The sequence below is a fragment of the Loxodonta africana genome, chromosome 26, assembly GCF_030014295.1.
Source record: "Loxodonta africana isolate mLoxAfr1 chromosome 26, mLoxAfr1.hap2, whole genome shotgun sequence".
NCBI lineage: Eukaryota > Metazoa > Chordata > Mammalia > Proboscidea > Elephantidae > Loxodonta > Loxodonta africana.
The window spans coordinates 20,802,192-20,815,486 of NC_087367.1; the positions used below are offsets into that span (position 1 = coordinate 20,802,192).

Genomic DNA, 13,295 nt, shown 5'->3' on the forward strand with positions numbered 1-13,295 from the left:
AGGGCATGAAGGCATCTCTCTGGTGTCATTCCTATATCATAGAATTCTCTTTTCTAGACCAGTTTTGCTTTTGTTTATTGACTTCGGGCTCCTAATTCTGGGAAGAAGTGTGAGAATTTGAGTTTTATGCCAGCACATGGTGAAGACTAAGTGCTCCCATTTGTTTCATTAACTTCTTTTCTATCCACACGCTGAGGTGGGCTGCTTGCTTCTCTGCTATAGCCTTGAGTCATGGAAGGAGTTTCTCTGATGGAATCATTCTTTCCTCAATAATTTCTCCCTAGCTGTAGCTGCTTGTCTTGCACAGGAACCGTAGCTTTGACTTTGGCTTCTATGTGGTATTAAAGCCTAGCTCTCTAAAGCTGTGCTTCTCACATGCTAATGTGCGTGTGAACCACCTAAGCAGTTCCATTGAGTTGATTCCTACTCATGATGATCCCATCTATGTCAGCATAGAACTGCGCTCCATGGAGTTTTCAATAGATGTTTTTTTTGGAAGTGGATTGCCAGATCTCTCTTCCAAGGCATCTCTAGGTGGACTTTAACTTCCAGCCTTTCTGTTAGCAGTCAAGTATATTAACCTTTTGCACCACCCAGGTGTTCCCAACGATTTCACGAATCATCCAGGATCTTGTTGAAATTTTGGATTCTCATTGAGTAGGTCTGGGATGGGACCTGAGATTTCTGCATTTCTAACCAGCTCTCAGGAAGGAGATCCCAGGGCTCCTGACACAGAGACCATGCTTGGAGTGGCAGAGACCTACAGCACATCTCTGGTCAGTTAACCCAGTGGGCCTGAGGGCTTTAACTCCCACCCTGTGCTCTATGCTTTCTTTCTGTTTTGACAACTGAAAAGTTCCCTTCCTTGAGCTTTTAAGTTTAGCTCTGCATTGATATATTATTAATTTATTTTAAACAATTTTCTCTACGAGTTTAAGTAGGAGGAGGACTCCTGGTCAGCTCAGACCATTGTTTCACTGGAAATCTCTTTTGGATTTTCCTGGAATGTTTTATTATTTAGGAACTATAGTCAAGAAGATAGGGATGGGATATGAGCAAATTTCAGACACACAGTTATAATTTAAATTCTTACAGTCCTTAGGTCATGAATGAGTAAAGAATTTCTGGCTGATTTCTACTATCTTTTGGAAGCTCTCCAATTTTCTTAATTCATTCCACAAATATTTATTCAGTGAACTTCTGCCACGTGATATTGATAAATTGGTAAGTGTCCAATGGGAGCAACTAGTATAGTGAAAAGACTGGGAATTATGTTTTCTGAGGGTAATCGGCACATCAAATCTAAGCATCAGGGCAGGGATTGGGGATAGTAAACGATTATTGCCAAAGAACGTTTTCTTCTATCTAAGAATCCAGTATGCATTTGGGTGCTCACATGAAATGGTATTAGATTTCTGCTTTATAGTCTCAGAGGGCAGGGGAAAGTTACAAAGTGACAGACTTTTGCTCAGCAAAGGAAGATCTTCATAATAGCTAGATCTTCCTAGTAATGGTCTGGGCTGCCTGATGAGACAGTGAGAGTGCCAACACAGGAGGGGTGTAAGAAAGGGCTATATGACCACCTCTCATGTCTGTTGAGGGGGAGATGTCTATGTTCAGTGGTAGGCTGGTACCCCGACCTTGAACGGCCCTTCAACCTCAGACTCTGAATCCTCAGTTCTTTCTGGTTTTAGTAGAACCTCAGTTACTCAGTGTTTCAGTCAGGACAAAGTGTGATTGGGAGCTATAGGAAAACTCCAAATAAGAGTGGCATAAGTAAGGTGAGTATATAGCTCGCTTTCATATAAACCAGTCCAGAGTTAGGAGTCTAGGGCTGTGGTGGTGGGTCCACAGTCCTTAATGACCTAGGCTCCTTGCCTGTTGCTGCTCTGCTGTCCTCAGGGTGCTAGTCCATGGTTTACGAAGCCTTCAAGAGTTCCAGCCATCGCTTTTATATTCCAAATAGCAGAAAGAGGGGATGGGTTAAGAAAGTCAAGTTTTTAAGGCTACTTTCTGGAAGTTACATGTGCCAGTTCCACTTACATCTCACTGCCTGGAACTTAGTCGCATGTTCATTTCTAGCTGCAAAGGAGCTCATTCCACTGTAGTATTTATTCTAAGGGGCCAGTTACTAGTTAAAAATTAAGGCTAAGGGAAATGAGCCCTGGTGGCACAGTGGTTAAGTGCTTAGCTGCAAATCAAAATGGTGGTGGTTTGAACCCAACAGAGAAAAATGTGGCAGTCTGCTTCTGTAAACTGTCTATCCAATAGATAGTACTACTCTGTCCTATAGGGTCGCTACGGGTCAGAATTGACTAGACAGCAATGGGTTTGGTTTTGTTTTTTATTGCTTAGGAAGAGTCCCTGGGTGATACAAATGGCTAAAAGGCTTGGCCGCTAGCTGAAAGGTTGATGGTTTGAATCCACCCAGGGGCACCTTGGAGGAAAGGCCTGGTGATCTACTTCTGAGAAATCAACCATTGAAAACCCTGTGGCTCACAGTTCTACTCTGATATACATGGAGTTGCCATGAGTCAGAATTGACTTGATGGCAACTGGTAAGAAGTGCGCTGGTATCACTAACAAAGAGGGGAGAGAAATATTTGAATTGAGAAGCAACAGTCTCTACCATAATCAGAGTGCAGTTCTCTAAAATCTTAAGGCCTCTCCTTAGCCTTGGATCCAGAGCAGGGGTGGGGGCTGGTGGTGGCGATCGGGGGAACAAACAACCTCTGCCTGCAAAGTGGCAGGCTCGGAGCCCCAGCAACTAATGAATGAAAGTACAAAGTAGACAGTCCGAGAGGAAATCATGGACTCTGACTGGTCTATTCCTTGCACTGAAGGAAAGCAGTATACTGACTTCCTAGTGAGGTCTATAAAATGCCAGCACTTTTGTTGGAAGTCTGGAGAAATTTGCTAGAAATAACCAGGTGACAAAAAAGAAAAGAAAGAAACAGAGAGCACCTGAGTAGGGATTGTGGAGAGAATGAGAGGAAAGACAGACTGTGAGAATGGACAGAAACAGCAGCCTCCAGATCCACACATTTGTCCTGAGTGTGTGTGCCTGTGTTGGGGTGGAGTGAGGCTGGGAGCAGGGGACAGGGAGAAAGAGAGAAGACCCAGCAGCCACTGTGTCACACTTCAGGACTCCTAAGGTCTCTGTTGCTATGTTACTGTGATGCTGGAAGCTATGCTACTGGCATTTCAAATACCAGCAAGGTCACCCATGGTGGACAGGTTTCAGCAGATCTTCCAGACTGAGGAAGACTAGGAAGAAAGGCCTGGCAATCTACTTCAGAAAATTAGTCAATGAAAAGCTATGGATCAAAACAGAATATTGTCTGATATAGAGCTGGAAGATAAGCCCTAGCTTAGAAGGCACTTAAAATACACAGTGGCTGCAACAATGGACTAGAGCATACCAATGATCATGAAGATGGCAGGACTGGGCAGTGTTTCATTATGTCATACTTAGGGCCACCGTGAGTTGGAAGTGACTCAACAGCTACTAACAACGACAACAACAAGATCTCAATACCAAGCTGAAGGGCTAGTCAGTGCAAGCCAGAAGTCTCAGGGTGGGGTAAGGAAGGCAATTTTGGCGTATAGGTAACTACATCAGCTTCTGTGGTTAGGACCTGTCTTAGTAATCCAGTGCTGCTATAACAGAAATATCACGAGTAGGTGGCTTCAACAAGCAGAAATTTATTTTCTCATAGGTTGCTGTTGTTAAGTGCTACTGAGTCAGCTCTGATTCATGCACCCCTACATACAGCAGAATGAAACACTATGCCATCCTCACAATTGATGCTACGCTTGATCCCATCATTCCAGCCGCTGTGTCGATCCACCTTGTTGAAGGTCTCACTTTTTCACTGACCCTCTACTTTACCATGCATTATGTCCTTGTCCAGGTACTGGTCCCTCCTGATAACACATCCAAACTGCATGAGGCGAAGTCTCACCATCCTTGCTTCTAGGGATCATTCTGGTTGTACTTCTTTCAAGACAGGTCTGTTTGTTCTTCTGGAAGTCCATAGTATGTTCAATGTTCTTCACCAACACCGTTATTCAAAGGCACTGATTCTTCTTCCATCTTCCTTATTCACAGTCCAGCTTTTGCATGCATAGGAGGCGATAGAAAAGTCCAAATTCAGAGTGCCAGCTCTAGGGGAAGGTTTTCTCTCTCTGTAGACTCTGGGTGGAAGGTCCTTGTCTTTTTGAGCTTCTGCTTTTGAGCGATCTTCATGTGGCGTCAAGACATCTCTCTTCCCCCATCTCTGCTTCTTTGCTTGCTTGTATAATCTCTTCTACATCTCAAAAGAAATTGACTTAAGACGAACCCTACACTAATTCTGTCTCATTAACATAACAAAGACAGCCCATTCCCAAATGGGATTATAACCACAGGCAGAGAAGTTAGAATTTACAACCCTTATTTTTGGAGGACACAATTCAATCTATAACAGGGCCCAACACAAAGTCTGTGGCCTATTAAGTTTATCTTCAGTCTTCAAATAAATGCTACATTTTGTAGCATTATATAATGCACATTTACACATTAACTACTCACAGAAGTCCTGTGGTTAAAACAAAACAACAAAAATAATGACTGGTTTTGCCTGAGGGATTTTTATTCATTTTTTTTTTACTATGGAACCCTTTTTTTTTGTGTGGAACACCATTAACTGCCTTTGGCCCTGGTGTTCCTCAGAGCACCCTCTGGGAAACCCTGACATAAGGTAAGTAAGTCAATTGCTTGAGGGAAGTACTACTATTTTTAGCAATAAATTCAGACAGCAATTACCCCTGAGGGTACATAATAAAGAAAACACTGTGTGGTGTAATGAACAATGTCTTCAGTAACCTCATTACCCCAATACAACGATGCTTTTTGTGGGACTATTTCTTGTAATGACATTTAAAAAATGCTGATGGCATCACACCAAAAACAGTCCAGCCAAAGCAACTCTGCTGGGGCCAATATGATGCTCTCCAGGTATCTGCATTTCAGCTGCTCTGGCAGAGTCCTGGGATTGGTGTTAGAAAATCTGGAAGAGTGGATGAACTGCTTATCATTCAGATAATCCTCTCTGAAAAGTGCCATTCCTCAATGGGGCCTTTAAATAAATAGTTAGTGGTAAGACATTCGTTGCACTTTCTAGAGGGCAATAGTAGTTCAGTGGTAGAATCTTCACCTTCCATATGGGAGACCTGGGTTTGATCCCTGGTCAATGCACTTCAAGCATGGCCACCACCCATCTGTCAGTAGAGGCTTGTGTGTTGCTATGATGAACAGGGTTCAGTGGAGCTTCCTGAGTAAGACAGACTAGGAAGAAAGGCCTGGTAATCTACTTAAAAAAAAAACAGCCAATGAAAACCCTATGGATCACAACAGTCCAATCCCATTGTGTCCAATCCCAATGTGCATGGGATCACCATGAGTCAGGGGCCAACAACGGCTAACAACAACAGAAGATGTACCTGAAGGGCAGCATTCTTTATTGTCTGTTGAGTGCCTGTCTGTATGTCTTACCTGACACTCAAGCTGGGGTGAGGTTGAAATCCTTTGGAAAGCTGAGGGCCCCCCATCACTGCCTATCAGCAAGACCTGCGCTCTCTTCTGAAGTTGTCTTGAGTCTATCTCGCTGTATAAAGGAATGAACAAACCAGATCCTCAAAATTTACCCGATTTAACATGGCTGAAGTCTTGCCCATGGTCAAGAATGTTTAAGGTTGGTGTAACCAGACCTTCGCCACAGCCAAATAAGCTCTTGGCAAAACACTATAGGATGCCTGGCTTTGGGCAATGCTACTGTCAGGACACCATCCAACACAAACTTAAGTTAGTACCAAGGTAACTAAGTGAAGTAACTTGTACTGGTTATTATTTATAAATCAGCTAAAATGTGGAATGCCTATCGGAGATAACATGTTTAGATTTAGGACAGTTAATCTGGGGGCTTTCTTTCCAAAAGTAATTGGCTAACATGGCAAATTTCTTTTTGGGCCACTTCTGGTTTGAGATAATAAAATGACGTCATCTCTGTGTACCAGAATGTTTGTCTGTTTGCCCTGCATGGAGGCGAGGGAGTTTAGAGTTGCCATCTAAGATATCTAAAAGATCACTGAGAAATAAGCTAGAAAGAAAAGATCCCAGAACACATCCCTAAAATCCTTGTCTGGACACATTTTGCAGTCAGAAACTTAATCCCACTGTCATGGATGGTTGTCCATCTTGCAGAGCTGGTTCTGGACAGGCATCAACAGTCTACCTACCTTCTAAGTGTCTGCCTCGGCCAGCATCCACTCCACACATAATCTAACATGCTCTCAAGGTTGAGTGGAACAGTGATCTGGGATGAAATAGCTGTGTCTAAACCTTGCATGCTCCCTGATGTGTAAGAATTTGATATTTTGCTGATTCTCCAACTTGATTTGCCAACAGTGCAATCCTGGAGTGGGGAAGGAGACCGTTATTGATAACTTCAAGTATTCGCATTCCATATTCCATCACGAAAGTGAAAAGAACCTTCTACGGGTGCGTGGACATGAGAAAGAGATTTTCTCTACTCCATCCCCCCCAAAAGCCAACTCGTGGTGCTAGCGAAAGAACTGAAGAAGTTTAAGAGGAGAGACACTTTGGATAAATTAGAATAAAACATTAGTCAAGTACGTGGCAATTCAGTATGTGATAAATATGGCATTTCCAATCAGAGTAGCAAAAAACAGATTTTTCAATAAATGAGATTGGGACCAGTGAAATTTTAGGAAAAAAGTTGGCACCAATTTTTTTACATATAAAAATTCATTCCAGATGGAATAAAGACTTAACTTCAAAAAAAAAAACCTTCAAAATAGTTGAGCAAAATATCAATGAACATTTTATTAATCTTGGAAGTAGCAAGCCAGAAATCCCAGAAGCCACAAAAGTTAAATTTGGTATACCTGACTACACAAAAATTTACAAATAAACAAAAACACAAGACTTCTGTACAAAAAAAGACACCGTAAACAAATTAAAAGACAAATGACAGCTTGGGAGAAAATATTTGTAACATACACAGCAGACGAAGGGTTAATAACCACAAACTAGAGTTTCTATAAATCAAGTTGAAAGACTAACAACCTGATAAGACAGTAGACAAAAAATTGTGATTTTTGTTAGGTGCAATGTAGTCGGTTCCAATTCACAGTGACCCTATGTACAAGAGAATGAAACATTGCCCAGTCCTGTGCCATCCTCATGATCTTGAGCCCATTGTTGCAGCCACTGTATCAATCCTTCTCGTTGAGAGTCTTCCTCTTTTTCACTGACCCTCTACTCTACCAAACATGGTGTCCTTCTCCAGGGACTGGTCCATCCTGATAACATGTCCAAAGTATGTGAGACAAAGTCTTGCCATCCTTGCTTCTAAGGAACATTCTGGCTCTACTTCTTTCAAGATGGATTTGTTCGTTCTCTGGCAGTCCATGGTATATTCACTATCCTCTGCCAACGTCATAATTCAAAGGCATCAATTCTTCTTCGGTCTTCATTATTCGTTGTCCAGCTTTCCCATGCATATGAGGCAATTGAAAACATCATGGCTTGGGTCAGGTACATCTTAGTCCTTAAAATGACATCTTTTCTTTTTAACACTTTAAGGAGGTCTTTTGCGGCAGATTTGCTGCAAAAACAACCAAAAAAATTGACTAGGAATCAGAGAACTAAAAGTGAGATGATTTTCTAATATCAGATTGATAAAAGCTTAGGAAGGTTTAAAATATTCTCTGTTGGTGGGTGAGGGAAAGAGATGGTAGAGTGTGGAGTCTCTGGGTGGCACAAATGATTAAGTGCTTGGCTATTAACTGAAGCATTGATGGTTCAAATCCACCCAGAGGTGCTTTGGAAGAAAGGCCAGGTGATCTATTTCCGAAAGGTCACAGCCATTAAAAATCCTATGCACTGTTCTACTCTGAAACACATGGGGTCACCATGAGTCAGAATTGATTGATTGGCAACTGGTTTTGTTTTTTGGTAGAGTGTAAATTGATCCTTCCCCTAGGACAGCAATGTAGCAGAAACCGTAAAAAAGTTCAATATGTGTATCATGCTACCCAGGTATCAACTTTGAAATGATTGTCTTAGAGAAGCACTTGCACTCTAGTGCTTCTTTAAGTGCCCAAGGGATATGCGCCCAAGGGGTATGTGGAAGGATATGTTTTGCAGCCTTATATGTGTGAAAATTTAGGGATAGGCTTCAATAAGCATGGTGTACTTCTGCTATGGAATAGGATGCAGCACTTAAAAGAATGAAAAACGCAGTGGCCTAGAGGCCTGTGAGGTAGATACAAGATAAAGTGCAAGTTGTAGCCCATCGTGCACAGCATGATACCACCTGAGAGAGGTCTACAGGCACTTAGAGCAAAGATGAAGTCTGTAAGAAACCCATCACACTAATTGTGTGAGTGTTCTCTCTTGGTAAGGAGGTGAGATGGGCTGGGGAGGAGGTTGGTGACAGGGAACTAGGTTTCCTGTACCTACTTAGATGTTGCTTACCTTACACACACACACACACACATACACAAACGTGCTCATGTATTACTGCTATATTGTTTAACTGAAAAAAAACACACCCACAAACACACATGTTTTCATGTATTACTGGTATATTCAAAAAACAAATTAAGAAAATTACACACAGAGAACGGAATGTGGCCTTCTGCAGTGGCTTGAACATCTGATGTGAGTGACGCCACCCTATGTTCTAATCATTCATTCGTTCATTTAATAACTGTTTTTTTGTGTGCCTCCACTCCTCAAGAGAAATATGGGCCAGTCTGCTTCCATAAAGATTTACAGCCTTGGAAGCACTATGGGGCAGGTCCTACTCTGTCCCATAGGGTCACTATGAGTCAGAATCCATCCGACGGCAGTGAGTTTGGTTTGTGTGCCTACTTTGTACCAGACACAGAAACCAGAGGAACATTAGGGAAAGCAATTTGTAAAACTATTTCAGAGAGTGCTCTGGCTAGTAATATAGTCCATGTTGTTGTTGCTAGGTGCTGTCAAGTTGGCCCCTGACTCACAGTGACCCTATGCACAACTGAATGAAATGCTGCCGGGTCCTGCCCCATCCGCATGACCGGTTGCCAGTTGGGCCGTTGTGATCATTAGGGTTTTCATTGTCTGATTTTTGGAAGTAGATCGTCAGGCCTTTCTGCCTAGTCCATCGTAATCTGGAAGCTCTGCTGAAATCTGTTCGGCATCCTAGCAACATACAAACCGCCACTGACAGATGGGTGGTGGCTGCACATGAAGTGGCAATGGGTGGGAATTGAACCCAGGTCTCCCGCATGCAAGGCGAGAATTCTACCACTGAACCACCAATGCCCCATATATTTTCCATAGGATGTTAAAAATAAAAACTTGACCGAAACGCCAAGGTACAATAGATGTAAAATTACAAAGTTAGATCACTACATGCAGAGTGTACAAAGGAAATTGAACTCTTGACATAAGCTTAACCACCTTGAGAACATAAAATAGTTGAGACAGTGAAAAGAGGGGATAGATCAGGAAAGAGATTTCTCTGGAGAGAGCCGTTCCAGCACTCTGAATCCCTCTCTGTGGTGGGTGTGGGGCTAAAAGCACACAAAGCTGATGGAGAGGCCAACCACTCACTCTCCCCTTCCCACCACAGGCTTCCAACCCAAAGCAAAATGAAGCTGGGACAGGGAGGAAGGTATGCTCCTAAATCAAGTTTGAAGGTTTTATTATTACACAGAAATGGGCATTCAAGTGCCTGAATTGGGACTGTGTCACGTAGAGTTACTTACAGCGTCAACCACCCAGGAGTGAACGAAGAAGTGACGGACCTACTGAAGTTTTTGTTCGGTGGGAGAGGAAGTCTAACCACATGGAATCAGGTTTAAAGGGAGGCAAAAATAAAACGAGGCTTTGATTGCATCATAAGTCATGCCTGGTCCATATATAGGTTACATATAATTGCTCATCAAGCAAGAGGTAAAACTGTAGAGCCAGTGGAAAGAAAGGGTGGTGTGTGGTGCCAAGCTATGCACAGCATACCTGTGGCTTTTCACGGAAATATGATTCTTGAGCAAGCCAGGAGCCTGCACAGGCTTTAGCCGTATTTGTCAATTTGGAGATTCACCAAGACCCCCTGATGTATCCCTGGCAGATGCCAAGGGTCTGCTATAGTACATTTTGGAAGGTTTTCCCTTAAAAAATACCCCATTAAAATGAAGCCTTGGCATCTGTAGTGTTCTCCATTTATTCAGAAAACGAAGCTGCCTGGTTGGGATTTCCCACTATAGTGTCTTAAAGGGCTGCAGCATCATCTTAGTCCCTGGACATTCAGACCTGCTGGTCCTGCTAGCAGAGAAGAAAATCTCTCCTGGCACCCTCCTCTTCTCTTTCTCGTTCAAGATTCAACTCAAACGTCGTCTTTGTGAAGCTTTCCCAGGCTGTGGTGATTACTTGCTTCTCTACATCCCAGCTGTTATGGCTAAAAAAAAAAAAAAACAGGCTACAGACCTGTTAAAGCATTTTTATTGTATGGAGTGTATTTATTTGTTCATTTGCCTCTCCCACGAGATCCGCAGCTTCCCGAAGGTAAGAAGTACGGTATTTCATCAGTTTTAAGAAATACACTTCCCCCTACATTTTTTATATTTAGGAAATTGGGATAGCTTTTGACGGCATGTCATAATTTAATTGGCAATATATTTTCTCAATGGTATATACTTTCTTTTTAGTGTACATAAAATAATGGCATGTCTCAGAATTGATGGTGACTTAGAATTAGTGAAATATGTACATTTAATTGACCTCTGTACTCCTAGACGCTGACACATGGCCTGGTAGGTTGTAGGTGCTCAATTAATACATGAAACTAGCAGATTTTGTGGGGGTCGATTTCACCAGCAGTAGTCACTGATCTGAAAAACTCTGGCAGTGGCTAGCAAAGAAATGGGCAGCAGACGCCAGGACTGCCAAGTGCCTTGCAGGATGCTGAAAGGGATGTATCAGTTAGGGTAACCCCAGCTGCTGTAACAACTAGATCCCCCAGCAGCTTAATGGCTTAAACACCAAGGAAGTTTATTTCTTGCTAATGTTAGCAGTTAACAGAGCAGGTATTCCTTTTTGGTGATGTTTCAGGGATACAGGCTCTTTCCACAGTGTGGTGCTACCAGCTCCCAGGGCCGCTTATCATTCTTCACATTCAGGCAGAAGGGTAAAAGAGTGTGGATAGGGGAGGCCCCCTTTTCAAGCCTTGGCCTGTGTCTTAGTCATCTAGGGCTGTTATAACTGAAATACCACAAGTGGATGGCTTTAACCAAAGGAAATTTATTATCTCACAGTCTATTAGGCTAGAAGTCCAAATTCAGGTGTCGACTCTTGGGGAAGACTTTCTCTCTGTTGGCTCTGGAGGAAGGTCCTTGTCATCAATCTTCCCTGGTCTAGGAGCTTCTCAGTGCAGGAACCTTAGGTCCAAAGGATGCACTCTGCTCCCAGTGCTGCTTTTTGGTGGTATGAGGTCCCCCTGTCTTTCAGCTCACTTCTCTCTTTTATATCTCAAAAGAGATTGGCTTTAGACAAAACCTGATCTTGTAGATTGAGTCCTGCCTCACTAACATAACTGCTGGGAATTTCGCCTCATTTACATCGTAGAGGCAGGATTTACATCACACAGAAAAATCACATCAGATGACAAAATGGTGGACAATCAATCACACAATACTGGGAACCATGGCATAGCCAATTTGACAGATATTTTTGGGGGACGCAGTTCAATCCATGACAGCCTGGAAATGACTCATATTGCTTCTGCTTGCATTTCTTTGCCAAGGGTTAGTCAAACCCCATATCCAGATGCAAGGGATGAGGGCTGGTGCACCTGGGAAATCCAAACCTTGGCTGAGCATCCATTTCTCAGTAACAACCATATGCGATGGAAGTGGGATCATACATTTAGGTGGATAGCTAGCTCTCTCTGCCACAGGAAACCACTAGGCAGTTGCCTACATCAGATAGGGCTGTCTGTTTTTTTTTGTGTGTGTGTGCTTTAAGTGAAAGGTTACGATTCAAGTCAGTTACTCATACAAAAACTTATATACCCTGCTATGTGACCCTAGTTGCTCTTCCTATAATGTGACAGCATACTCCTCCCCTCTGCCCTGTATTTCCCGTGTCAATTCAATCAGCTCCTGTCTCCCTCTACATTCTCATCTCGCCTCCAGACAGGAGCTGCCCACTTAGTCCCATGTGTCTACTTGAGCTAAGAAGCACACTCCTCACCAGTATCATTTTATGACTTATAGCCCAGGTCTGATCTTTGTCTGAAGAGCTGGCTTCAGGAATGGTTTTATTGTGGGGCTAACAGAGAGTCCAGGGTCATGTCCTCTGGGGTCCCTCCAGTCTCAGTCAGACCATTAAGTCTGGTCTTTTTACTACAATTTGAGTTCTGCATCCCACTTTTCTCCCACTCCATCAGGGACTCTCTGTTGTGTTCCCTATCAGGGCAGTCATTGGTGGTAGCCGGGCACCATCTAGTTCTTCCAGTCTCGGGCTGATGGAGTCTCTGATTTTGTGGCCCTTTCTGTCTCCTGGGCTCATATTTTCCTTGCGTCTTTGGTGTTCTTCGTTCTCCTTTGCTCCAGGTGGGCTGGGACAAATTGATGCATCTTAGATGGCCACTTGCTATCTTTTAAGACCCCAGATGCCACTCACCAAAGTGGCGTGCAGAACATTTTCTTAATAAACTTTGTTATACCAAGTGACCTGCATGTCCCCTGAGACCACGGTTCCCAGACCCCCTGCTGCTGCTACTCTGTCCCTCAAAGTGTCTGGTCGTATTCAGGAAACTTCTTAGCTTTTGGTTTAGCCCAGTTGCGCTACTGTCTCCTGTATTTTGTGTTGCCCTTCCCTTCGTTTAAAATAATTCTTGTCTATACCCTCACTCCCTCCCTCCCCACCCTCATAACCATCAAAGAATATTTTCTTCTGTGTTTAAACCTTTTCTTGAGTTCTTATAATAGTGGTCTCATACAATATTTGTCCTTTTGTGACTGCCTAATTTCACTCAGGATAAATGCCTTCCAGATTCATCCATGTTATGAGATGTTTCACTGATTCATTGTTGTTCTTTATCATTGCATAGTATTCCATTGTGTGAATATACTATAATTTGTTTATCCATTCTTCTGTTGATGGGCATCTAGGTTGTTTCCATCTTTTTGCTGTTGTAAACAGTGCTGCAATAAACATGAGTGTGAATATATCTGTTCGT

General features: G+C 42.9%; 1 non-coding gene across 1 annotated transcript; it reads right to left on the reverse strand.

Annotated features, from left to right (window-relative positions):
* Positions 1-9,305: 9,305 nt before the first annotated feature.
* On the reverse strand, positions 9,306-9,376 carry TRNAA-UGC (transfer RNA alanine (anticodon UGC)). Its single transcript has one exon. It is a non-coding gene; the product is annotated as a tRNA-Ala (tRNA).
* Between the last annotated feature and the right edge of the window lie 3,919 nt (positions 9,377-13,295).